Source organism: Rhinopithecus roxellana, chromosome 4, assembly GCF_007565055.1.
Source record: "Rhinopithecus roxellana isolate Shanxi Qingling chromosome 4, ASM756505v1, whole genome shotgun sequence".
Lineage (NCBI taxonomy): Eukaryota > Metazoa > Chordata > Mammalia > Primates > Cercopithecidae > Rhinopithecus > Rhinopithecus roxellana.
The window spans coordinates 54,496,383-54,521,000 of NC_044552.1; the positions used below are offsets into that span (position 1 = coordinate 54,496,383).

Sequence of the window (24,618 nt, forward strand, 5' to 3'; positions counted from 1 at the left end):
AATTCATTAAATACTTTGTTCAAATGTGGATCTATTTACTAATATTATGATGGATACCTTAATCTAGTTGAAAAAATGCTAATTCCAGAGAAAATATCAATCTATAGGTCTCTATAATTGTTCAGCACAAGATTATAATCTTGATTGGATGCTATTATAATCAATGCTTCCAGTGACTTTTATGTAAGCAAGCATTTAGGCAGTGTGTTAGGACAGCAATGAACAACCTCTCAGGAATTGGTAATTAATTTTTTTTACTTTATCAAACCAAGTTATGTATCAATTTCTACTGAAATGTCTACGAAACCCCAAAACTTTAGGCAAGATAACCTAAATTTACTCTCCTGGGATATTACATGAATGCAACGATAATTATTTAAGTGGAAATTTATTAAGGAAAGACTATGTAGTTATACAGAGTAGGTTAGTCTAAGGCAGTGGTTCTTAAAGAGCCATCCCCAGCCAGAAGCATCAGCATTCTGGGCTCCCTTCATGTTAAAAACTCTCAAAAACTAGGTATTCAAGTAACATACCTCAAAATAATAACTGCCATCTATGACAAAGCCACAGCCAACATCATTCTGAATGGGTAAAAGCTAGAAGCATTCCCTGTGAAAAATGGCACAAGGATGCCCTCTCTCAGCACTCCTATTCAACATAGTATTGGAAGTTCTGGCCAAGGCAATCAGGTAAGAGAGAGAAATAAAGCATATTCAAATAGGAAGATTGGAAGTCAAACTATCCCTATTTGTAGACAGCATGATTCTATTTCTAGAAAACTCCATAATCTCAGTCCAAAAGCTCCTTTTAAGCTGATATGTAACTTTAGCAAAGACTCAGGATACAAAATAAGTGTGTAAAAATCACAAGCACTCTTATAAATCAACAACAATCAAGGCAAGAGCCAAATTATGAATGAACTCCCATTCACATTTGCCACAAAAACAACAAAATACCTAAGAATACAGCTAACTAGGGAGGTAAAAGATCTCTACAAGAAGAACTACAAACCACTGCTCAATGAAATCAGAGATGACACAAACAAATGGAAAAACATTCCATGCTCATGGATAGGAAGAATAAATATTGTTAAATGGCCATACTGCCCAAAGCAATTTATAGAGTCAATGCTATTCATATTAACATTGACATTCTTCACAGAACTAGAGAAAACTATTTTAAAAGTTATATGGAACCAAAAAAGGGCCCGAACAGACAAGACAATCATAAGCAAAAAGAACAAAGCAGGAGGTATTACACTACTCAACTTCGAAGTATATCACAAGGCTATAGTAACCAAACAGCATGGTACTGGTAGGTACAAAAACAGATAAACAGACCAGTGGAACAGAATAGATAACCCAGAAATAAGACAGCACACCTACAACTATCTAATCTTTGACAAATCTGACAAAAACAAGCAGTGAGGAAAGGACTCCCTATTCAATAAATGGTGCTGGGATAACTGACTAATCACATGCAGAAAATTAAAACTGGACCCCTTCGTTAGACCATATACAAAAATTAACTCAAGATGGATAAAGACTTAAATGTAAAACCCAAAACTATAAAAACTCTGGAAGACAACTTAGGAAATACCATTCAGGGCATAGGCATGAGCAAAGATTTCATAATGAAGATGCCAAAAGCAATTGCAACAAAAACATAAATTGACAAATGGGATCTGATTAAACTAAAGAGCTTCTGTACAGCAAAATAAATTATCAACAATTAAATAGATAACCTACAAAATGGGCGAAATTTTTTGCAAACTGTGCATCTGACAATTGTTTAATATCTAGCATCTATAAGAAATTTAAATTTACGAGAAAAAATAAAACCTCATTAAAAAGTGGGAAAGGAATATGAATAGACACTTTTCAAAAGAAGGCGTTCATGCAACCAACAATCATACCAAAAAAGTTCAACACCACTGATCATTAGAGAAATGCAAATCAAAACCACAAGGAGATACCTTCTCACACCAGTCAGAATGGCTGTTATTAAAAAGTCAAAAAATAACAGATGTTGGCAAGGTTATGGAGAAAAGGAACGCTTATACACTGTTGGAGACAGTGTAAATTAGTTCAGCCATTGTAGGTGACAGTGTGGCAATTCCTCAAAGATCTAAAGTCATAAATACCATTCAACTCAGAAATTCCACTACTGGGCATATACCCAAAGGAATATGAGTTGTTCTATTATAAAGACACATGCACGTATATGTTCACTGCAGCACTATTCACAATAACAAAGACAAGGAATCAACCTAAATGCCCATCAGTGATAGACTGGAAAAAGAAAATGTGATATATATACACCATAGAATATTATGCAGCTATAAAAAAGAATGAGATCATGTCCTACGCAGGAACATGGATGGGGCTGGAGGCCATTATCATTAGGAAACTAACACAGAAACAGAAAACCAATCACTGCATATTCTCATAAGTGGGAGCTAAATGATCAGAACACAAGGACACGTAGAGGGGAACACCACACACTGGAACCTTTCAGAGGGTGGAGGATGCAGGACGGAGAGGATCAGGAAAAATAATTGATGAATACTAGGCCTAATACCTGGGTGATGAAATAATCTGTACAACAAACTGCTATGATACAAGTTTACCTATGTAACAAACCTACACATATACTCCTAAATTTAAAATAAAAGTCGGCTGGGTGCAGTGGCTCACACCTGTAATCCCAGCACTTTGGGAGACCGAAGCGGGTGGATCACCTGAGGTCAGGAGTTCAAGACCAACCTGGCCAACATCGTGAAACCCAGTCTCTACTAAAAATGCAGAAATTAGCCTTGTGTGGTGGCACTTGCCTGTAATTCCAGCTACTTGGGAGGCTGAGGCACAAGAATCACTTGGACCCGGCAGGCGGAGGTTGCTGTGAGCCCCCCTTGCGCCACTGTACTCCAGGCTAGGTGACAGAGTGAGACTCTGTCTCAAAAATAAATAAACATTTAAATAAATAAATAAATGTAAACAAACAAATAAACAAAATACAAAAAACCATGAATCAGAAACTGGGGTAAGATTCAGCAATGTGTGTTCTAACTATGAAAATTTGAGGTTGACTGACCTAAGGCATGGAATATGGAAGGCAGACACCAGATTTGTCAGACCCCAGCGCAGTCATTAGGGCACTATGGAATATTGAGAGGCCACCTAACCCCCTTTGCAGGTGAAAAACCTTGGTAGGAGGAATTCAAATGAGAAAGTATCAACTTGATGCTGCTCCTGCTTGTTGTACAGTGATAAGAAGCATGTGCGCAAGGTCCAGCATTAATGGTAAAACACACTAGTGCATCAGGCTAGAGATTCTGCTCTCTTACCTCCTTCAATTTAAATCCTGATGCTATCTTCCCTTTGAAAACTGGCACAGGAGAGGGGATGCCCTCTCTCACCACTCCTATTCAACATAGTGTTGGAAGTTCTGGCCAGGGCAATCAGGCAGGAGAAAGAAATAAAGAATATTCAATTAGGAAAAGAGGAAGTCAAATTGTCCCTGTTTGCAGATGACATGATTGTATATTTAGAAAATCCCATCGTCTCAGCCCAAAATCTCCTTAAGCTGATAAGCAACTTCAGCAAAGTCTCAGGATACAAAGTCAATATGCAAAAATCACAACCATTTCTATACATCAATAACAGACAGAGAGCTAAATCTTGAGAGAACTCCCATTCACAATTGCTTCAAAGAGAATAAAATACCTAGGAATCCAACTTACAAGGGATGTGAAGGACCTCTTCAAGGAGAACTACAAACCACTGCTCAATTAAATAAAAGAGGACACAAACAAATGGAAGAACATTCCATGCTCATCGATAGGAAGAATCAATATCGTGAAAGTGGCCATACTGCCCAAGGTAATTTATAGATTCAGTGCCATCACCATCAAGCTACCAATGATTTTCTTCACAGAATTGGAAAAAACTAAAGTTCACATGGAACCAAAAAGGAGCCTGCATTGCCAAGACAATCCTAAGCCAAAAGAACAAAGCTGGAGGCATCATGTTACCTGACTTCAAACTATACTACAAGGCTACAGTAACCAAAACAGCATGGTACTGGTACCAAAACAAATATATAGACCAATGGAACAGATCAGAACCCTCAGAAATAATACCACAATCTACAATCATCGATCTTTGACAAACCTGACATAAACAAGAAATGGGGAAAGGATTCCACATTTAATAAATGATGCTGGGAAAACTGGCTAGCCATATGTAGAAAGCGGAAACTGGATCCCTTCCTTACACCTTATACAAAAATTAATTCAAGATGGACTAAAGACTTAAATGTTAGACCTAAAACCATAAAAACCCTAGAAGAAAACCTAGGCAGTACCATTCAGGACATAGGCATTGGCAAGGACTTCATGTCTAAAACACCAAAAGCAATGGCAACAAAAGCCAAAATTGACAAATGGGATATAATTAAACTAAAGAGTTTCTGCACAGCAAAGGAAACTACCATCAGAGTGAACAGGCAACCTACAGAATGGGAGAAAATTTTTACAATCTACCCATCTGACAAAGGGCTAATATCCAGAATCTACAAAAATGTAAACAAATCTACAAGAAAAAATCAAACAACTCCATCAAAAAGTGGGCAAAGTATATGAACAGACACTTATCAAAAGAAGACATTTATGCAGCCAACACACACATGAAAAAATGCTTATCACCACTGGCCATCAGAGAAATGCAAATCAAAACCACAATGAGATACCATCTCACTCCAGTTAGAATGGCAATCATTAAAAAGCCAGAAAACAACAGGTGCTGGAGAAGATGTGGAGAAATAGGAACACTTTTACACTGTTGGTGGGACTGTAAACTAGTTCAACCATTGTGGAAGACTGTGTGGCAATTCCTCAAGGATCTAGAACTAGAAATATCATTTGACAAAGCCATCCCATTACTGGGTATATACCCAAAGGATTATAAATCATGCTGCTATAAAGACATATGCACATGTATGTTTATTGTGGCACTATTCACAATAGCGAAGACTTGGAACCAACCCAAATGCCCAACAATGGTAGACTGGATTAAGAAAATGTGGCACATATACACCACGGAATACTATACAGCCATAAAAAAGGATGAATTCATGTCCTTTATAGGGAAATGGATGAAGCTGGAAACCATCATTCTGAGCAAACTGTTGCAAGGAGAGAAAACCAAACACCACATGTTCTCACTCATAGGTGGGAACTGAACAATGAGAACACTTGGACACTGGGTGGGGAACATCACACACTAGGGCCTGTCATGGGGTGGGGGGCAGGGGAAGGGTAGCATTAGGAGAAATACCTAATGTAAATGGCGAGTTAATGGGTACAGCACACCAACATGGCACATGTATATATACGTAACAAGCCTGCATGTTGTGCACATGTACCCTAGAACTTAAAGTATAATAAAAAAGAAGAAGAAGAAGTTCATGTGTGAAAATAAGAACAGTGAGGGCTCGGACTCAGACAAGTGGGAGAAACAACCTACCTGCACTGAAGATGTAAATGTAATGATGGAATGAAGGATGACTATGTTGCTAATTTTACCTAACCTGGACAGATATTAACTCAGATTTTTTTAATTCTGTATTTCATGTGTTTTAATAAAAATATAGTGTTTTCAAAAAAAAATAAATCCTGATGCTATCACATTTACATTCTCTGCAATTACAAATATCCCAATCCCGCAGGAGAAATAGAAAGCCAGGGAGTCGGGGGGAGCTAGTTAAGGAATGAGACAGCAAGTTGCGCTGGTTGTAAATAACTTTGTTTTGTCTCCACTGTTCAGATTCGAAAATAATAAATCTATCAGAACTCTTTTCTGGGAAAGGGCAATAAGATGGAAATTTTTACTCCCAAGTTTTTTGGAAAAACCATACACTGTAGAAAAGCAATTGGAGTTTATTTAAGCCTCTAGAGTTGGAATGGCATTTCTTGGAATCTGGACCCATGCTGAAATGGGAACATAACACTGCTCATGTGAGCTGGGCATGCCTTATCAACGCAATCAGGTTATATAAGCTATTTGGAGTAATGGATGATTTTTCTCTTGTGCCCACTAAAGTGCTTAGCACCCTGTAGATCCATACTGATGTTCAGGAAATACTTGTGTTGAATTGTTTCTGAATACCTCCCTAGTATTCTGTTTTATACATTATTTTTGTTTTTTTAATTCTGAATGCAGTGTTTTGGGTGTACTCACCCTGCAAGTATGTTATCTCAGAGCTTAGAAGTCCTTCTGAGGTTCCATGGCCCTTCACTCTGAGAGACAGAAACACTGGAACAACAGAGGAGGTTGCAGAGATCATTAGTAGGAGTTACAAGTCTAACACTGATTCTAAACCCAGTTTCTCTAACTCCAGTTTCAGTGATCATACCAAGAACTTACTGTTGAATACCATTATTTCTTATGTATCCACTATAATCATATCTGTCTTCATTACCTATTTCCTTATGAAGTTCCAGTCCTTTAAAAGATTGCCTTTTGGGCTTTCCCTATACTCCCTTAAGTATATGTTTATTCATTATTAAGCTTGGTGTGTGTTTAGCTAGTCCTCTGTTTAGTATCCTGCACCCAGTACTCCACTTGACATTAGCTACTGAGTAATAATTTGATGAATAGATACATCAGGAAATAAAGAATGAAAACAACAATAATTCCCACAGGACTGTATTTTGTAGGACTGACATTATAAGAAGTTATTCATATTGCCAAAGAAATCCTTAACGTATTTCCTGCTAAAAGTGCTTGTGAAAGAACACTACCTGCTCTTCAATCTACCAAAAACAAAGAAGAGAATAGCTGTCATCTGTGCTCTTTTGATAAACATGAAACATCAACTCTGTGGGAGGAAGGAACAAGAGCCAACTTCCCTTTGAAACATAATGATTACAAGGAATCATAAAAGTTTAGTTGAATGCCATGTTCTCACTGAATACAGTGTTTTTTATTTCAATATAGTAAGTTGATATCCTAAATGCTTGGTGCATGTAAATTTGAAAGACAAAGTAGAAATATCTAAAAACTTAATGGAAAGAACATACCACAATACATTTGATCAACAAGAATGAAACCATCCCCAAGATAACTTTGTAAAATTAAGAGACTCTTGCATGATACCACTACACCAGTGGTGCTGCCAAAGTTGAATAAGGAAAAAAATAAAGCTCACCTAAGCTTGCAGCACAATCAGCACTAATCATTAAGCCAGCTTGCCCTTTGGTCCTCTTCCTCGTAGCTGGTCACTGCTTACTACCCCAGTATAAGATAACCCTTGTCACAAGACTCTTTTTTCCTTTTCTGCTCCATAGATAAAATCTAAGGCATTGTGAGATGATAAGCTTTGCTTTTGAATTTATTTTTTAGGTTCCACATACCAATAAAACTAGTGATGCCAGCTGCTCTGAAGGACCTAGCAAGAAGCTGACTCATGGAGGAATGCAGTTTCTACATACTGATGATTACATCTCCCTTAACCTGACCAATCAACAATCCAAATTTTTCATCTTCTTATCCTCCACAATCCCCTTAAAGGACCACTTCATGAAGCAAATTTGTGGCTTGAGATTTCCTCTCATTTTCTAGTTCAAAGACCTTGTGATTATTAAACTCATTCTCGGCTGTAAACCCTGCTGCCTCAGTGTATTGGTCCATGGCTGCACAATGAGCATACAAACCTGGCAGTCTTGCAACAAAAACACAGAAATTAAAAGGCAACTATGGACATTGATACACAAAATTTATATTTATAATTGAACAGAGACTGGAGAACCAGCAGATTATGCCTGGCAAACAAAATATAGTCTTTCATTTAAAAATATATTAAATATATATTGATGCTCTAATATGTCTTGTAAATCCTGATTAGACTTCATAGAAGATACTGGTCTCACTATATTAAAACAATGTGGATAGATTTTACATTATCTTCTAAAATTGAGATCTCCATTTACTGGAGGTGATATTACTAATAGGGATGCAAATTCAGTTTATGATCTTTATTGGCAACTTGAAGTGATGAGCTAGGGTGCTGACTTGTCAAATATTTTATTGAACTGCAGCTGTCAGGGATAACAATCTTAAAGTCAAGGTTAACAGGGCAGAGTCAGCAGTTTGGAAGGCCAAACTGGGAGGATCACTTGAGCCCATGATTTCAAGACCAGTCTGGGTAACATAGTGATACCTCATCTCTACTAGGGACAATAATAATAATAAAATTAGCCAGGCATGATGGTGGACAACTAGAGCCCCAGCTACTCAGGAGGCTGAAATGGGAGGATCACTTGAGCCTGGAAAGTCAAGGCTGCAGTGAGCCGAGATCATGCCACTGCACTCCAGCCTGGGTAACAAAGCAAGACCTTGTCTCTAAATAAAAGAAAAAAAAGAAAAAGAAAAAGACTTTGATTTGGGTATATTTTCAGGTCACTGAGTCAAGGTGATAAAGTAGGTAAAAAACTAAATTAATTTCAGTTTTGTTTGTTGGAAAAAAGTAGGCACTAGCCCAGTTCTGCCTCGTGTAATATCACATGAATAAATAAAAAGCTCTAGAGAATAACGATCTACATCTGCTTCCATTATGTGAATTCACACATCATATAATATAATCACTTAACTCTCTGAGTCGTAGTTTTCTAAGTGAGAAAATAAAAATTCCTGCCCCATTACTTCAGAATCTTGTAATGTCACAACATTATATTTCTGAACATTTTGTGATGGTAAACACTGTGCAAACATTAGACATCATTATTATTCTGCTTAGACTACATGAAGATATTATTTTCTAATGAAGGCATTATTTTCTAATGTATGATTACATATGGGAGTTTTTAATAGAATATGACTTAAGGGAAAATACTTGAAAACCATGACCTATTACAAATTCTTGAAACAACAAGGGAAAAGATTGGGTTTGTAGGAATCTGAGAGCCATCTGCAAATCTCATTAAATTGTAATCCCTGTCTACTAATTATGAATGTCTTATCTCCATAAATTCAGTTCATCATGTACACTGCTACTAAACTATTCTTCCCGGCTCATACTTATTATGTGTTTCTCTTCTGCTTAAAAATCCTCCAAAACGTTATCTTTCCTACAGAATAAAGCATTTAACTGGAAATATTATGATCTTTCATAAATTGTCTATAAACCCTACTCCCAACCTTTTCCCGTTCCCAATAGTTCCCACTGCAACAATTTGGGAGTCTATATTAATCCTTTCTCACACTTTTATAAAGAAGTAACCAAGACTGGGTAATTTACAAAGAAAAGAGATTTAATTGACTCAAAGTTCCTCATGGTTGGAAAGGGCTCAGAAATCTTACAATCATTGCAGAATGGGAGACAGGTACCTTCTTCACAAAGTGCCAGCGGGGAGTGAGAGCATGCAGGGAAAACTACCATTTATTAAATCATCAGCTCTCATGGTAATTCATCCACTATCATATAAACAGCAAAGGGGAAGCTGCTCCATAATCCAATCACTTCTCTTCCTCGACACCTGGGAATTACAGGTTCCTCCCTCAACACAATGGGATTACAATTCTAGATGAGATTTGGGTGGGAGCGCAGAACAAAACCATATCAGAGCCCCTATCAGATAGCATAGTAAGAATAAGTAGTTTCTTCTTGCTGTAGTACTCCAGGTTTTTTCTGCTTTTTCTCTGAAAGGAACGATATGATGTTCTATTTTCCTTTTGATGTCACCAATACCTAGAACATAACATGCTTTATACAAGCCTGCCGAATCCAAGATCTGTAATAGATAGCCTATAAACGTGAATTTTGATCTTACTCATCACAGTGTCCAATTTCAAAATATCTTCTTTAATGTAAGCTCCTAATTAACTACATAGATATATTAATGCTCTTTTGTTGTAAAAATCAGAAAACTTAATTCCAAATGCCTTAAACAAAGCAGGAGCTTTTTCTGACTTCATATGACTAAAACGTCCCGAAGTGGGCACACTGTTGGAGCCAAAAGTTTTCAATATCATCAAGTCACTAGATTCCCTTCCCTGTGGTCCTATTGATTCTGTCTTCCTCCATATATTAGATTTACCTGAACATTATGTTATAATCTTATTTTAAAACATGTAACTTTAAACATGAAACAAAGAGCAAGATATTTGACTTTTCAGTGAGTGGATTTTTACACAACAGCATGGAATGAATAAAACAGATTTAATGTCATCTCCCAGCCTCCGTAGGCCAGACTTCAAAAAAATAACATCTTTAACTCAAGGGTGAAGCAATATAGCCTTTCAACACTTTAGACAGGGCACGAGACTGATGGCAGAGAACCATATGGGTTAGTGAGTATGTTCAACATTCTACTGATTCTGAGAAACTGAGGTGTCCCTGTCTAGTTAAAGGACAAAAAGAAAGGTCACCAATCCATGTTAACTGATCTAAAAGGAAAGGCATGGGATTGGGTATCCTGCTGCCTCAGACTTCCTAGAAAACACAACCATGGTGCCATGGGAGCCAAGAAGCAATGGGCTTCTTTCTTCTATGAGACTAATTATTACATATAGTCACAGCTCTTACAAATAATGACCTAGCATTAATAAACCAGGTCATCCATGAACATGTGATGCCTCCATTTTTTAAATTATATTTTTAGTAATTGCATTACATTTTAAACAGTATTCACTCTTACGTTATTATTATGTTCTAATAAGTAGGTCAGCCTATATTTAATATAAAACCTAACGATTTCAAGTAGTTAAGGGGACAGTTTGGTGATCCAAGAGAGGGTGTTTTCAACAGAAGTTGTATATACAAGCAAGGCCAAGACACACAAAAAGTTTTTATTTTTTCTTTTTTTAAATTTTATTGCACTTTAAATTCTAGGGTACATGTGCACAACATGCAGCTTTTTTACATAGGTATACATGTGCCATGTTGGTGTGCTGCACCCATCAACTCATCATTTACATAAGGTATTTCTCCTAATGCTATCCCTCCACCACCCCCACCCTCCCGACTGGCCCTAATGTGGAATGTTCCCCTCCCTGTGTCCATGTGTTCCCATTGTTCAACTCCCACCTATGAGTGAGAACATGCAGTGTCTGGTTTTCTATCCTTGTGATAGTTTGCTCAGAATGATGGTTTCCAGCTTCATCCATGTCCCTGTAAAGAACATGAACTCATCCTTTTTTATGGCGGCATATGTGCCACATTTTCTTAATCCAGTCTATCATTGATGGACATTTGGGCTGGTTCCAAGTCTTTGCTACTGTGAACAGTGCCACAATGAACATACATGTACTTGTGTCTTTATCATAGAATGATTTATAATCCTTTGGGTATATGCCCAGTAATGGGATTGCTGGGTCGAATGGCATTTCTAGTTCTAGATCCTTGCAGAATCACCACACTGTCTTCCACAATGGCTGAACTAATTGACACTTCCACCAACGTTGTAAAAGCGTTCCTATTTCTCCACATCCTCTCCAGTACCTGTTGTTTCCTGACTTTTTAATGATCATCATTCTAACAGGTGTGAGATGGTATCTCATTGTGGTTTTGATTTGCATTTCTCTGATGAGCAGTGATGATGAGCATTTTTGCATATGTCTGTTGGCCGCGTAAATGTCTGCTTTTGAAAAGTGTCTGTTCATATCCTTTGCCCACTTTTTGATGGGGTTGTTTGTTTGTTTTTCTTTCTTGTCAATTTGTTTAAGTTCTTTGTAGATTCTGGATATTAGCCATTTGTCAGATGGGGAGATTGCAAAAAGTTTCTCCCATTCTATAGGTTGCCTGTTCACTCCAATGATAGTTTCTTTGGCTGTGCAGAAGCTCTTTAATTTAATTAGATCCCATCTGTCAATTTTGGCTTTTGTTGCCATTGCTTTTGGTGTTTTAGTCATGAAGTCTTGGCCCATGCCTATGTCCTGAATGGTATTGCCTAGGTTTTCTTCTTGAGTTTTTATGGTGTTAGGTCTTACATTTAAGTCTTTAATCCATTTGAGTTAATTTTTCTATATGGTGTAAGACAGGGATCCAGTTTCAGCATTCTACATATAGCTAGCCGGTTTTCCCAACACCATTTATTAAATAGGGAATCCTTTCCCCATTTCTTGTTTTTGTCAGGTTTGTCAAAGCTCTGTGGTTGTAGATTGTGGTATTATTTCTGAGGGCTCTGATCTGTTCCATTGGTCTATATATTTGTTTTGGTACCAGTACCATGCTGTTTTGGTTACTATAGCCTTGTGGTATAGTTTGAAGTCAGATAGCATGATGCCTCCAGCTTTGTTCTTTTTGCTTAGGACTGTCTTGGCAATGTGGGCTCTTTTTTGGTTCCACATGAACTTTAAAGTAGTTTTTCCAATTCTGTGAAGAAAGTCAGTGGTAGCTTGATGGGGATGGCATTGAATCTATAAACTACCTTGGGCAGTATGGCCATTTTCACGATATTGATTCTTCCTATCCATGAGCAAGGAATGTTCTTCCATTTGTTTGTGTCCTCTTTTATTTCACTGAGCAGTGGTTTGTAGTTTTCTTGAAGAGGTCCTTCACATCCCTTGTAAGTTGGATTCCTAGGTATTTTATTCTCTTTGAAGCAATTGTGAATGGGAGTTCACTCATGATTTGGGTCTCTGCTTGTCTGTTATTGGTGTATAGGAATGTTTGTGATTTCTGCACATTGATTTTGTATTCTGAGACTTTGCTGAAGTTGCTTATCAGCTTAAGGAGATTTTGGGCTGAGACGATGGGGTTTTCTAAATATACAATCATGTCATCTGCAAACAGGGACAATTTGACTTCTTCTTTTCCTCACTGAATACCCTTGATTTCTTTCTCTTGCCTGATTGCCCTAGCCAGAACTTCCAACACTATGTTGAATAGGAGTGGTGAGAGAGGGCATTCCTGTCTTGTGCCAGTTTTCAAAGGGAATGCTTCCAGTTTTTGCCCATTCAGTATGATATTGGCTGTGGGTTTGTCATAAATAGTTCTTATTATTTTGAGACACATTCCATCAATATCTAGTTTATTGGGAGTTTTTAACATGAAAAGCTGTTGAACTTTGTTGAAGGCCTTTTCTGCATCTATTGAGATGATCATGTGGTTTTTGTCTTTGGTTCTGTTTATGTGATGGATTACATTTATTAATTTGAGTATGTTGAAGCAGCCTTGCATTCCAGGGATGAAGCTAACTTGATCGTGGTGGATAAGCTTTTTGATGTGGTGCTGGATTCAGTTTGTCAGTATTTTACTGAGGATTTTTACATCGATATTCATCAGGGATATTGGCCTAAAATTCTCTTTTTTGTTGTTGTGTCTCTACCAGGCTTTGGTATCACGATGATGCTAGCCTCATAAAATGAGTTAGGGAGGATTCTCTCTTTTTCTATTGATTGAAATAGTTTCAGAAGGAATGGTACCAGCTCCTCTTTGTACCTCTGGTAGAATTCGACTGTGAATGTTAAGAATTTATAAGTAAACAAAACATACATAAATCCTTGTCCTTGTGGTTCTTATATTTGGAGTTGGAGGGAAATAGACAATTAAGAGGAAAAATCAGGAAAATACATGATTCATGGTAATAAGCCACAAGGAGAAAAATTGAACAGGTAAGAGAGATAAAGGATACCTGTGGTCTGAGAGGAAGTTACAGTATCAGGATATCCTGGGAAGTCCTCACTGCAAAGATAACATTTGAAGAAAAAGCTGAAAGGGGATAAGGCAATGAGCCATGTGGAATTCCTTGGAAGAAAGCTACAGGGAAAGAACAGCAAGGGCAAAATACTCAGGTAGGAGAGTGTCCACAATTCAAAGCAAGGAGGCTGGTGTGGCCAGAATAGAGTAAGCAAGGTGGAAAATAGTGGGAGATCAGAGAACTCGAGGGAGGAAGGCAAATCATGTAAAACCTTGAGAGCCATTTGTAAGGACTTGGGCTTGGTTTCACAGTGAAATGGACGCCATTGGAAGGATTAAACAGAGGAATGACATAATATAATTGATGTTTTCATAGGATTATTCTGGTAACATAAGATTGGGCTATGTTCAGGCAAGAGCTGAAATAAGGAGACAAGAAAATATGGCAAATATTATAGACAAGAGATGAAAGTACTTAGGACAAAGTAGTTGCTGTGCAATAATTAGAAAGTGTAAGATTCTGAATATGTCTTTTCATATTCAGACTAGAGGAGGATTAAAGAATAGGACACATGGAGTATTCACAAAAGATTGCAGACCTTGATTTAGTCCAAGTGAGTTGTACAACTTTGCATCCCAATTGAGGGAAATTTAACCTATGAAATCAATTGTGTTAAATTTATTGTTTTATATCCCATGTTAGGGGTTTAGGAATCTGCAATCTTCCTTAAAATGAGATATAAAAGATGATGGGGGTTGGAAGTCTCTAGGCTTTGCACAGAATCAAATTATATTCATAATAAGAAACACAGACATGCCTCACAACTCCTCTGCGTCTCAGTTTCTTCACACTTAAACAGAGGGGTTTGGGTTTCAGAATTAACGTAATAATCACAGGCTGTTCTGATCATGTGCTAAGGTGAACACAACTGATTTCAAGCAATGTTATCCAGACTAACCTTTGAAGTAATAATCATTACTGGGCAATATGATGAAGAAGGAGCTGTTTATATACAACTTTTCAAACCAGTATTCTCTGTGCCCTTTTTACAACTGTGTATAAAAATCTTTCTCTCTGGTATTTGACTACTAGGGCTTTTGTGTTGTAAGAGATCAAATACAAAATTTCTTTACTACGTAACCTAATATTCTCAATAAAGGATCCAAAAATACAGTAACATTTTAGACACTGTGTTCTCTCCCAGGTTTATTTGCATGTTTCTTCTTCTTTTCCTCCTCCTTTTTTAATGTCACTAAACATTAATTGAACCCATGCTATAAGATAGACACTGTGGTGTGTACTGTAGACATGAAGATAAATGAGATAGACATATTAATAGCTCCTGCTCTTAGGCTGTTCCTGTATTATAAAAGAGATGAACATATTGTCAGCTAATAATAACAAAATGTGAGATAGGGAAAGGGACAGGGAAGACAGAATTCCTTTTTTTTTTAATTTTAAGTTTGAATGTATATTTTGAAATAAAAATGGAACATAACAAATTTGTACAAAATTATCACACAGGAACACACTTTAAGATACCATTACATGCTATGCGTATTTAGAAAAGTTACAGATCTAGTAAGAAAAAAAAAACTGTCATTGACAAATGCAAGTTCATTTTTTGAGCAACAAGAAATCTCCCGTGAAATGTCAGACTGAAAGCCAGTGAGACTCGGTGAGTGACGGCGCAGCACCTGCTGAGGCCTGGAGCTTGCCTCCCAGGCTGGATGCTCAGCTTGGCCTGCGGCTGGATGCCATCTAGAGTCCTATGTGCCATGGTCTTTTTCTTTCAGTAAACAGTATAAAACATACTATTTTCCTTTGACTGTAAACTTCAAAAGAAAATAACATTCTTAAGAACTGTGCTACAAAGAGTACTATGATTTTTATTGTAACTCATCACATTTAGAACATTTCCACTTCACAAGTTTCTGATTTGCTTCACTTTCTTACCTGGCAATGGTGCCCTGGCAGCATCGTCCACACACACCACTATGTATGGAGAAGCGGGCTGCAGGCCCTTCCTGAAACCATGGTCCATGGCTCTGCCTTCACGGAACAGGCCGAGTCATGTCTCTGCTCAAGATCAAACCATCTGCTCTCAAGTTAGAGGTAGCTCAGCCCATCCATTTATTGCTTTCCTTATATTCCACTTTTTATTATTTAAGTTGTATTTTCATATGTTTCTATAGAATTTATTCATATTACCTGGCTAATAAGCAACAGTTTGGGCTTTTGATATAACAGCTCTTCAGATATATTGCTGGTATGTGAAGCTCAACTGATCTGCGTAGGGACAAATCAGAAGGTATTCATGCTGGTAGATCAGCTGCATTGCAGCACCTTACAGTTAAAACTCCACCCCTCTATGAATGTTATGTTTTAGCCTTAAAAGAGTTGAGTTTGCTCACACTTCCTCTCACATAAAATACTTAGTCTCTTTCTCAATATTAAACATTATTATTATTATTTTTTACAACAAAAGTGTTCAGGACAGACATCACAAAACCATAATCCCACATAAATGGTCTAAAAATGCAGTTAGGTCATCTTTGTATATCAATACTAAAAAAAAGGTTTGAGCCTTTGACCATGCCCATAGATGCCTAAGTTCTTCCACATCATCATTTCTATAGTTTAACAAAACTAGAATGCACAGTCTTAAGTGGGGGGAATATCATAAAAATTCATTACTCCAGTGTTTACCTTTTCCACGATTACTTGAAAATTCATAGCACAGCATCAGTGTAACTTGCTAATCATGAAAGCTGTAAATTAACAATCATTGCCTCTCATAATGACTGCACCAGTGTCCATTTTTATTTATTCCTAATTTAATTCAATTACAACTACCTGGCTGTAAGTTTGAGGTAGCTTCACAGTGGTTCCACCTGATGGAAGGAGTATGACTTAACGTACCCTCTGCAGCATGAGACTAGGTCAAAATGAGAGGGAAATATAGTACCAAATATACCGTCTTCTCACCTGGCATACAAACTAAAAACAACCACCAACCAACCATTTCTTTAGTGATAAAAATACAGTTCTTTTGTGAGCATGGAAACAATACATGGAATCTGTTTCTTTGCATGAAAAGTAGCATCAAGGGAAAAGGACTCAAATTCTGTTGCCACCTTTCGGTTAACCTGGGTAAGAATGTTCATAAATTCAAGCTTGTTGGCGTACTGTTTCAGCATGGCATAAAGTGACTGGATGAACCAGTAGCCATCCTTTGAATTTCATCAGGAATAATAACCAGGTGCTGTGGAGTATGCATACAAGAAGTTGGCCTCCACTGGGATTTTATGACACACCATGTCATCCTCAACAGCACTGTCTGTCTCAATGCCACAGTTCAGTTCTGTACCACAGCAGGCCTGAATAATGAAAAGTTTGGGTTTTCCAGTTAGACTTCTACAACAATTCCCTCTGAAAAAGCTTGTTATTTTTTTCAGGTCAACAGGTCCATTTGTTCCAAAAATTATTCCTTCTTCACCATGGCTCAGAAGCACACAAACAAATCTGCTCCTTTTGCTGTGATCTTCTTTAGAAACATCACGCATCAATTCCACAATGTCTTCAGGTGTAAGATCGTTTTTACTCCTGACTTCATATTTCAAGTTTATGAATGTTTCCCTGAGGTTTGCTGCATCAACATCTGTACAGACCGAGATGCCATTCCAGTGCTTTTATGAAAATTCTTATTATTAATTATTATACATAAACCCATCTCGGGATAATCCATTTTATAACTGTCGTCCAAGGATATTCCAGAGTCCACTGATTTGCTTCCATGTATGATCTTTGGTTCCAAACTTTTAATGGATTTTGAATCCACTGAGCTTTCAGTGTTCTCCATGGATACCTTTATTAACTTCCACAACCGCCTTACAGCAGCAGCCACCCGCTACGATCCGCGTCTGCCGAGAGAATTCGTAGAAATACAGAAAGGAGCAACCATGAGAACAGCAAGAACTCACAAAGAAATCAACATTTAATATTGAACGATGTGAGGCAGCTTATTTACCAGGAAATGAAAGATCTATGTGTGTCTTAGAGAGTGAAGGTAACATTACCATAGGAGGGAAAAGCATGAGCAAATATTTGAAGAACGACAAGTATTTTGTTGCAGTCAGACCTTAGATTATGAGGCCAGATATCCAACTTAAAAGATTGTAAATAGACTTGCATGGCATGCTGAGTAATTTCTGTATGTCTTACAGACCGTAGGGAACAAGTAAAAGTCATTTACATACTGTATTTTTATAAGCACACCAGGAAGTAGAATGGGAGACGAACAGATTTGAAGAAACTGACAGGAAGTTATTGCACAAGTTTAGGTAAGAGGCAGTAGTAAATGGGAAAGGAGATAAGGTACTATTTAAGAAATATCCTTACAGTAGAACAATGTGCTGTGACGTGAGGATGAGGGAGAGAGAAAAAAGACAGAGCAAAGATGATTCAGAATTCTAACTTGGGAGAATAGGTGGAATGGGTTGCCATCAGCTATGACTGGGAATATGCAGAAGAAGCTGGTCTGAGACAGAAAATTGGTGACTTTGATTTTAGATACCCTAGGTTTTAACTGTCTGCAGAATATTCAGTAGTTAATTAGACAAAAGATTCTGGGCCTCAAAAGAAATAGCAGAACAGGAAATTTAGGTTTTTATATTAAAACCACAGAAGTAGATAAAGTGTGCCTGTAGAGAGGAGAAGGGAAAATGTCAAAATGATAAGGAACTACAAGTTTCTCTTTTTCTAAATGGAAAAGAATGCAGTTTTTTGTAAAAATTCACACTACACAAAAGTCATAATCTAATCATCTACCTTTCCATCTCACCCAGATATAATTCCACTCTTCATAGACAACGATGACTCAATACCCATGTTTAATTATTTTTTTCTCGGATTGTGGAACAAAGGACCCCTTACTAACAAGAAATTTGAGGTTCTAGAAACTGGAACCAAAAGTAAAGATAAACTCCAGTTTCAAGTGCCCCAGAAGTCTGAGTTTTATAAAATAGGAAGCTATTTCTCCTGCCCACCACTAATAACAGAATTATGAATAATAAGTTCTGAGGGGCAATCAAAAACAGAGATCATTTCTCTAACTGCATATGAAAAAAAGAATAACACATAGCTTCCTAGATATAAATATGAATTCAGACATTAGAAAGCTGTATTAATTTTTGCCAAACTTGCGGGATAACATTAGGTAGCAAAAATCTTATTTTTCAAGAGTTGTCATAATTGCTTTTACCTCTGAGGCAAACTTGTCTGATAGTGGTCATGCCCTGCAAGGTCCTAGATGACGAAACCCACCTAGATCTCTGACCTCACCTCCTAACATCCTTCCTTGGTTACCCTCTGTAGCCTAGTTTGTCCTCTTTGTGTTGCTCTAACATGACAATTTCTTTACTGTTTTAGGACATGTTATTTCCACTACCAGGAACACCTTTCCCCAAATATATGCATGTTAGCCTGCTCAAATGTTAATAATCTCCTCAGACTTTCCTTGATACATTCTCTCTCTCACAGGTACGTAACATACACACACATACACACACTCACACACCCCCTCACTCTCTTGCCCCTTACCCTTATGTCACTATTATTGCAAAATTCTATTATAAAATGTTTGTTTGTTGTGTTTCTTGCCCACAAAACTGTAAGTGGCAATAGCATGAGGATAGCATCTTTGTCTTAATTCACTGTTGTATCCCCAGCCCCTTGGCTCATAACACAGGCTCACTGGAGAAGTTTTTGAAAGAATGAATGAAGAAATGAATGATAATTTGTTGCATTTTAAACCTCAAATCTCCCTCCATGACTTTGTATGCACTATGGAAAAAATAGGTTTATATTTGTACAAAAATTAACAAAAACAGTTCTCGCCTCATTTTGCCTCTAACTTGTAGAATTTAGATATGTTCAACAATGAGCCCCAGTCTAAGTGAAGACAGACTTGGATATACAACTTTTGCATATTACTCCTATGACAAAATAATTAAAATGCAAACTCACTGAAAAGTGAAATGGAACCCTCATTTGTTTTTTGTTACTGTGTATTTTCTCAATTAATAAATCCTAAAACTACCATATTGTATATAAGTCGGTGAATATTTTTAATATTAAGGAGATGTCTTTACACTGAAATTGGTGGTGATCAGTTAATGATTAGTACTTTCAGAATCTATACAATGAAGCCATACTAATATACACTCAGTTGCTGAGCTAACTCGCCTTTACACATGATTTGGTTTTCTTGCTTGCATTGTTCCAACATTAATACAGCTAAAAATGCTATGCTGATCAATTTTTGGTTTAGTTGTTTGTTTTCAATAAGAGTAGTCATGACATCTATATATAACTAAATTAATTTAAATACATCTCAGTTTTCATTATTGATACATCAGTCCAGTATTAATTCTGGTTCTCCAAGTAGATTAATATATATTATAGCCTCATGTGTTTTCTTGAGACCACTAAAAATGTGTAATGGGAAAAATAATGAAAATTACCATCCACTGACAACTTATTTTATGACAATCACAATAGAACATCTCCCACATTTTTTTATTTTTATAATGTAAGTATTCTCAGCTTAAAAAATGATAAAACTCAAAAAAGTTATCTAACTTGTCTAAGTTTTTCATAACTGGTAAATTCCCAAATTGATATCTTAAGAGTGTTAACTTAAGAAGGCTTACCTCTTTATATAATTATCATGATTTGTCAGGAGAGAAAATTGAGGCACAAATTAGAGAAATTACTTACATGAAATGACAAGAGGGGTCAGTAATAAAAGGAACCAACATTTGCTTTTCTCCTGTGGATTTCAAATCTGTATGCATATGTGTTCAAAAATGTCACACTTATCTTCCTCATATGGGACATCAACTTTGAATAATTTTTCTGATAATCTTCCTGTGTAAATGCTGTAACACCACATTTATAAGATGACTGTGTTGAATATGCCTCCTGTGTCACAGGAAAAGTAAAAGGTAACAAGAACTCATAGAATTCAGCTTCATCTGAGTGTCATTCTAAAACTCAGAGCTAACCAGCCCCATCAGAAAGCATTCTCACACCATCCTCGGAGATTTCAGAAAATAAAAGAGGAAAGTTAACATTTGTAGGGCAGGAGATTTTTTACTTGGATATTTTTTTTTTAGAATGGTCTAGCAAGGGGCAGAATGATTGTCTATTACTTGAATGTTCTTAAAGTGTCTCCCAGACAATTTTATATGTTACCACATTAGTCTGCCCCATGTTTATACTCTAAGAAAAATTTTTCCAAAAGCGACCTGAGATAGAAGAGATTAGGAAAAGATAAAACTCTTCCTAGTCCCAGGATGTGCAAAGCCATACCTTTTTACCTCACATGGTCTCAGGAGAGGTTTCAGAACCATCAACTGTTTCTCCCTATTTCCCCAACCAAATAGGCGGCGACAACAGAAACAGCCACGACGTACCTGCAATCTTTGCTCCTGTGGCATTACTAGTGTAAACAGTAGGAGAACAGAAAGTTCTTGTACATGGGAGTAAAAAAAAGATGCAATTACAATTGAGCCAATGTAATCAACTGTGATTTTAATAAAACCTAGTAAGGTTTGGAAAGAATTCAATGTTAATTTTAATTTTTTTATTCTAAATGCAGTTTCAAATAACGAATCCCATATACTGTATATACACAATTGCAGAAACAGAAAACAAGCAACTCGTGCTAACTTTCCAGAGAAGCTCAAGGAATTTTTGCTTCATTCGTAAAGATGGCATGAATAACATTTTTATAAATGATGAACACTAATATCAGAATCAAACCAAGGATGGTATTAGTCGAAAACTTCATAAATTTATTATTTAAATAATCCTGGTGGTAACACATGGAGGTTTGGAGATTAATATAAAATCTATTTTCTTCAAATTGTGCATTTGATTTTAAGCACTATTTCATTTTCTCTCCTAGGAAGATAATTAAAAAGGCATATTATTTTCAATGGGTAAAATTAAAGTCCTTAAATGACTCTTCAAATTTATAAATAGTAAAATACTCCTTTGGAGTATACATTAAAATTAAAATTTTATAGCCAATCTTATGGCCAAACACAATTCTCTCAACTAAACGAAGAACCTTGGAGAAAAAGAGAAAATAATGTTTTTAAGGCCAAAAAACCCAAAAATATTTTGCTGAGAATGATGGTTTCCAGTTTCATCCATGTCCCTGCAAAAGTCATAAACTCATTCTTTTTTATGGCTGCGTAGTATTCCATGGTGTATATGTGCCACATTTTCTTTATCCAGTCTATCATTGATGGGCATTTGGGTTAGTTCCAAGTCTTTGCTATTGTGAACAGTGCCGCAATAAACTTACTTGTGCATGTGTCTTTATAGTAGAATGATTAACAATCCTTTGGGTATATACCCAGTAGTGGAATTGCTGGGTCAAATGGTATTTCTCGTTCTAGATCCTTGAAAATTGCCACACTGTCTTCCACAATGGTTGAACTGATTTACACTCCCACCAACAGTGTGAAAGCATTCCTATTTCTCCACATCAGAAAACCGAACACTGCATGTTCTCACTCATAAGTGGGAATTGAACAGCCAGAACTCATGGACACAGGGAGGGAAACATCACACACCGGGGCCTGTTGGGGATTGGGGGGCAAGGGAAGGGATAGCATTGGGAGAAATACCTAATGTAGATGACAGGTTGATCGGTGCAGCAAACCACCATGGCATATGTATACCTATGTAACAAGCCTGCACGTTCTGCATGTGTATCCCAAAACTTAAAGTACAACTTAAAAAAATTACAGAGAGGCTGATATATTTTAAAGAGTTAATTATGATTTCTATTACTTTTTAAAATAACAAATACACTTGTATGGGTCATGTACAATCTTTAAAACAAAATTAAATGTCATTTTAAAAGAAGTTACATTTCATATTTTCAGAGCTTGGCAACATAATTTCTCTCTTAACAGTTCATTGAATGTTTTGATACAGTATTTGTAGAGTAAAATGCATGGTACAGTAATTATATAGAAAAAATGATAATCTTTTAAAAATGATAATCTACTCCACTTTAAAATTCCATTATTATAATGTCCCAAAACACTTTATTTGGTTAAATGTAATCTTTTGCTGTGCAAACTATGCCTATCTTATTTTTTAAAGAAAGAAAATTGCAGGCAGGCAGTAAAAAGGGATGGAGGGAGCGAAGGAAGAAAGGGAGGAAATAAAGAAAAAAACATAAACACAGTGAGGAAATAGCCAATACTAGGCACTTCTTTGTCTTGGAATGGAAATATGTTCTGAAATGAGTTGTCAGAATTATATGACACGCATGAGTGATGAATGATAAAAACCATTCCAATAGGATTCTTAAAACTATCACATTTAGAATGCCACCAGAATATTTTTTTAATTACGAAAGCCATCTTGATGCAAAATTCAAATTGCAAGACTTCTTTTTTTGTTTTTAAGTTTCACAATCCCTTGCTCCACTGCTGGTGACAGTTTTTCCTAATGTGAGACAGTGGTTTGTTTAAAATTTTTATTTTCTTCAGAAAAAAATTCTAAACTGAAGGAACTGAGTGACACCAGCAGCCTGCTTCCGTGGTATTATCTGGACTTTTGAAATAAAGGAGCCATTAATGGAAGCTCTGACAGGTGATAGAAACAGAGCAGTCATTAACAAAAACTTTGTCCAGAAGGTAACAGGGGGTGCTTTATTTTGCAGCCTCAAACAGTACTATTATGAGAAAAATGTACTAAATTAATTATTGACAAAATGCTGTGGTAAGGGAGTATTTTAAGCTCTACTTGTGATCAGCAGATGCCTCCAGCTATTTTGAAGGTATATGGAGCAAATTGCTGGCCGGGGCAGGGGGAGCAGGTTTAAAGTTGTGATAAATTATACAGAACATGAAATTTGCCATTTTAATCATTTGTAGATGTATGGTTCAGTAGCATCAAGTACATTTGCATTGTTGTGCAGCCACCACCATCATCCATTTCCAGAACTTTCTCGACTCCCCAAAATTAGACACTGTAGTCATTAAACAATAACTCCTCATTCCTCCTTCCCTCCAACTCCTGGCCACCACCCATTTTCTGTCTGTATGGTTTGACTACTCCAGATACCGCATCTAAATGGAATCATATACATACAAAATTGTCCTTTTGCATCTGACTTATTTCATTCAGCATAATGTCCTTCAAGTTCATCCACATTGTAGTATGTGTCAGGATTTCATTCCTTTTTAAATTTATATAATATTCCATTGCATATAATACCACATCTGCTTATCCACTCATCCATCAATAGATATTTGGATTGTTTCCACTTTTTGGCTGCTGTAAATAGTGCAGCTAGGAGCATTTGTGTGAGAATACGTGTTCTAATTCCCGCTTTTATTTCTTTTGAGTACATACCCACAGTGGGATTGCTGCATCATGTTACAATTTCATGTTTAATTTTTAAAGAGCTATCATATTAAACATATGAACATTCCATTTTTAATTGTTTATTTTCCAGAGTGGCTGCACCATTTTACATTCCCACCAGTAATATGCAAGTGTTCTAATTTTCCCACTTCCTTATCCACGCTTGGTATTTTCTGGGCTTTTGTTTGTTTCAGTTTGTTTTGATAAGAGCTACCTTAAAGGGTATGAAGTGGTATCTCACTGTCGTTTTGATCTGCATTTACTTAATCATTAGTGTTGTTGAACATCTTTTCATGTGCTTATTAGCCATCGGTATGTCTTCTTTGGAGAAATGTCTAAAATCCTGTCTATTTCTCAACTGGGTTGCTTGGGATTTTGCTGTAGATTTGTGAGAGTTCTTTATATATTCTAGAGATTAACTCTCTATCAGCTATGAGTTGTAAATATTTTTTTCTCATTCCATGGGAAAAAAATCTGCTGATAGTGTTCTCTGATAGACAAAAATTTTTATGAAATACAAT

At 36.6% G+C, this 24,618-nt stretch overlaps 1 pseudogene; it reads right to left on the bottom strand.

The window, feature by feature from the left end:
• Positions 1-16,654: 16,654 nt before the first annotated feature.
• Positions 16,655-17,501, bottom strand: LOC104671494 (annotated as a pseudogene).
• Between the last annotated feature and the right edge of the window lie 7,117 nt (positions 17,502-24,618).